Genomic DNA, 4,802 nt, shown 5'->3' on the forward strand with positions numbered 1-4,802 from the left:
CTCCTACCTGTCAAAGAAAATGATGCTTCTAATTGGAAAGCAGTTTTCAAGCAGCAGCAAACTTTCTAGTGTACTTTAAACCTGTGCAGCCTCCTCCCTTTTGGGTCCATTCATGTTTTATTAGGTTGTTAGCAGCAGAGAAAGAATTCCCAGGCAAAGTGTTTAAGAAGCAGAAGCTCAAGGGCCCAAATACAAAGAGCATGGGCTTGCCTTTCAAAAGGTGGATAGGATTTCAGCAGACAGAGAAAGGAGCGAAGAGAAACACAATCGAGTCTCAGGGCAGGATGGAAAACTCCACATTTTGTAAAAGGAGGAGGTGACAGTCTAGTGAGATAGAGCACAGGGCACATGTGTACAAGGGTATAGGAAATTAAAGCTGTAGGCAACATCTGGGGCCGTATACTCTAGCCACTCAGAAGCCTCTTTCATTATTTCTGGCTTCTTAGCTTCCCTCCTTATAAGCAGAGTTCATGGTACGCTGACGGCCAGACAAGTAGAGTGTCACTGTCACTCCTGTTCGTTCTACAGTAGCACACCACCGGGCCTCCTTTACGAGATGACCCAAATTCTTTTTTTTTCCCTCCAAGATTGTATTTATTTATTTGACACAGAGAGAGAACACAAGCAGGGGGAGTGGTAGGGCAGAGGCAGAGGGAGAAGCAGGCTCCCCACTGAGCAGGGAGCCCCACATGAGGCTTGATCCCAGGACCTCGGGATCATGACCTGAGCCGAAGGCTGACGCTAAACAACTGAGCCATCCAGGCACCCAAAGATTACCCAAATTCTTAATGGTAAAGCATATTCCCTACAAAAGAGCTTGAACTTTTCTTAACTATAATATATATAAGCATAAAAATATAATTGGCTCTTATCTCTCCTTCCACTACCCACTTCTCCCAACACCAACAAACACAAACATACAAAAATGAGTATATTCAGATTACGTTTAATGCAATAAGACATGGCATCTTACCTAGAAAAATATTTTTTATTATGTTATGTTAGTCACCATACAGTACATCATTATTTTTTGCTGTAGTGTTCCATGATTCATTGTTTGCGTATAACACCCAGGGCCCCATGCAGTACGTGCATGAAATATTTTAAATGAGTATCACTGAACTTGCTCAAGAAACAAGTGTCAACTTATTTATATGTACTGAATATATGTACATAGCTATACTGTTTCAACACGGTAACCAAGAGTTGTATATGACTATTTAAATTCAAATAAGAAATTAGTTTCACAAGCACACTGACCACATTTCAAGTGCCCAATTGCAACATGTGGTTAGTGGCTATGGCATCAGACAGCGCGGTACAAAATACTCCCATCACCAAAAATGTTCTGCTGAACAGCACTGGTTTACATACCAATGATTTAGAATGATCTAGCAACTATAAGGCTAAGTAAAGTGGTTTTAAATCTTGTGCAACAAGCAGTTAGGCTCTCCCAGGTTATGAGGGGTACAGGGAAAAAGATATTTAAGGGCTAAGAATTAGGCTTTGGGGAAAAATTATAAAAGAGGAGTAAGATTGACCCTAAAAGTAACTAAACAAGGTCAAAACAAGCTTGATGCTGGTTTGATAATATTTCAGTGGTATTTTTAACCTCCCTACAGGTCTTCTTCTCCCAGCTAGAGTCTTTTCAGATTCTGCTATTTTTCTGAAACCTCCTTCAGAATCCCTTTCTTATGTTTCTTAGTCACTGAAAAGGAATAAAAGCATCACGATAGCGTTGTCCAATAATCACAAGATTTGAAGGGAAAGTCAGATCCAACAACAAACAACCATTTCCTGTCTTCAAGGTCTAAACAAAACAAAACCCAGTACAACAACAAAAGCCCTCAAGTATCCATGGGTGGGGTGGCAGAGGGGAGGGGCTGAGGCACTGCCCACCCCCTCAACCAGGGGTTGAGAACAAGTGCACACTTAAGGTACTTCCCCGTACAAATTGGGCACTTCATCTCTGCCCTTAGAATAGTCGTTCCTCTGTAAACAGGAAATTTCCTCGGATTTTCTGCGAACTTTTGAACACACATCAGAAATAGAAACCGAAAACACTCGAGCAGACAGTATTTGATTCTCCTCTTTCTTTCCTCCCTGGCCGCCGTGTCACTCACACGTCTCCACCTGGTGCAACGGCGACCCGAACATGACAATGAGCCAAGGTTTTCCTGTGCAACTTATTTAGAGATTTCAAGTCAAAGGCAAAATAAAATGACCTCCTAGAGGAATCATGTCTACATACACAGCCACAACCACCGCTCTCCCCAGAGGCCAGGTCTTTAGTTTTGCTTAACCTCAACTTTTTCACGTGACGGTGCAACCAAGAGATTGCAACATCGTCATGTACTTGATTAAAGATGCAGCCCCTTTATAGCACATTTCCAGTAAGATAAAATATTCAGTAGCATGATTTCTAGACAATAAATTTTCCACAGTATGACTTATAGCTGGCTCATCAGCCACAAAAGCTGAATAATAATCAAAGTTAACCTCCATATTTCTAAAAGGAAGACACTGGTGTTTCCGATCTTAATTCTTGCCTGACATTCGTTAAAGAGGTGCTAATACCCCACATTTTACAGTGCCATCAATATTGCAAATAAATGCACAACACAATGAAAATATTTATGTGTGGTACTATCCAGAAAGATATAGTTAGGAAAAATATGGTAAAGTAGAAGTAACCTTGACAAATTAGGCTTCATTGAAATACTTCCCAGGCCTTGCCCAGAGACATAAATAATTCACAGAGCCCAGCACCAAATACAAATGAAGAACACTTTTTGTTATTCCATCCCTCTTTTATTTTTTATTTTTTTTTGGCCATAGCATTTTTCTTTCATAATGAAACTCATTGTGAACCACTTTCTGTGCTCTCTTGTACCATAACCTACAAGGTATGAAATGTCTAATTCATCTTTATGCAACTATGCCCAAGGATGAGGTGTTTGTGTGTTTGTAAGCAGTCCACAGGACCCTTGCAATACTAAATCATCATCAGATCATAGATGATAAATCAATGTTTGGAAAATTAATGTCACCTGGAAACTCAATACAACTAACCAATCCATTAGTAAAACATGAGGCTATATGACAAATGTCCTTTGCATGAGAGTAGAAATTAATCAGTGAAAATTTAAATTCCATTTTCAAAGTTAAAGAGACACAATTTATTCTTTACAAAAGTAAGTGAGAAAATGTATGGATAGATCAGGAATCAATGAACTTAGACCTTATCCTAAAGCCCTCTCATTAAAAACCAGAATGCTTTATTCAGCTGAGTCAACTTTAAAAAAGAAGGAAGTGAATCACGTGACCTGGCTGACATCTGAAAAGGCAGTTGATCTGTTCCATTTTAAATAGTAGCTGATGGGGCGCCTGGGTGGCTCAGTTGGTTAAGCGACTGCCTTTGGCTCAGGTCATGATCCTGGAGTCCCCGGATTGAGTCCCGCATCGGGCTCCCTGCTCAGCTGGGAGTCTTCTTCTCCCTCTGACCCTCTTCCCTCTCGTGCTTGCTATCTCTCATTCTCTCTCTCTCAAATAAATAAAATCTTTTAAAAAATAAATAAATGAATAGTAGCTGATGTTCCAATCTCTTTAATTTGTAACTATTAATGTTAGTATAACTGAATTTTTCTTATTCTTTAATCTGAGATAAATACATATATATATATATATATATATAACTTTGAATATCCTCAATGAAATGAGAAAAAAGCATAGATTATAAAGAATGGGGGGGTGATGGGATGAAAGGGGGATAATATGTGAAAATAGAAGAGAAGAGGACATGGAGACACAGTTGGAAAGTCATGTGTTATAAGAACTCATCCATACAACAATCTATGAAGGAAACAAAAGAGAGGTAATTATTCTTTTGACTCTGCATGAGACATTAGAATGGAGTAAAACTTACACCTGAGTTAGAGTCCCAGCTTTGCCCATTATCAGCACAGTGTCCTTGTCAGGTTATGAAACCTCACAGAGAATCATTTCTCTCAATTGTTAAACAGATAAAATAATCTTGTAACGATGCCTTGAGGATTAAATGAAGCAACCTCTGTAGAGTGTCTGGCACCTGGTAGAAATTTCATAAATATCACTTTCCATCCCTACATAATTGAAGACACTTAACTTGCCCTACGGTGCTGTGTGAAAATTTCTCTTGGCTCTATTTCTAGGAATGGAATCACGAAGCCATTACGTGTGTGTGTGTGTGTGTGTGTGTGTGTGTGTGTGTGTGTGTGTGTTCATGTCATCCCAGCACAGGGGCCGTGCTAATCCTCTCTGCATCCTTCCAGTTTTGGAATATGTGCTGCCAAAGCGAGCACTGCACAAGTGCGTCCTTAGTGCTTAATCCGATTAAGTTCTGCCAGGTTACTCTGTGCTGCTTTGCTCCAGACTCCACAGCCACAAAAATGCACAAGCGTTCCTGGTCCCTGCATCCTGCTGAATGCTGTACTTGACTTACCTCATTTAATCTGCATGACAACTCTAATTAAAAACAGAGTTCTCTTCTCTCCAATTTGCAAGTGAGAAAATTAGGGCATAGAGAACTAAATAACCTGTCCAAATTCACAGCCGACAGTGGTGAAGACAGGCGGCCTGTTTCCAAGCTTTCTTTCCATTGTTATAGGTGACGTGAAACCTTTGTCCTCCTTGGCCCTGCGCAAGAAAGGTAGCCTGAACCAGTGTTCTGATTCACAACCTCTACTCCAAATCCTTCTACTCCACACTTTCTCAACAGAAATTGATACACTAGATGTGCATGGGATTGCCCGTGAAAGTTTGAG

At 40.2% G+C, this 4,802-nt stretch overlaps 1 non-coding gene across 1 annotated transcript; it reads right to left on the reverse strand.

Annotated features, from left to right (window-relative positions):
- Positions 1–4,232: 4,232 nt before the first annotated feature.
- Positions 4,233–4,340, reverse strand: LOC113919073. Its single transcript, XR_003518810.1, has one exon. It is a non-coding gene; the product is annotated as a U6 spliceosomal RNA (small nuclear RNA).
- Positions 4,341–4,802: the final 462 nt, after the last annotated feature.

Source organism: Zalophus californianus, chromosome 1 (genome assembly GCF_009762305.2).
Source record: "Zalophus californianus isolate mZalCal1 chromosome 1, mZalCal1.pri.v2, whole genome shotgun sequence".
Classification (NCBI taxonomy): domain Eukaryota; kingdom Metazoa; phylum Chordata; class Mammalia; order Carnivora; family Otariidae; genus Zalophus; species Zalophus californianus.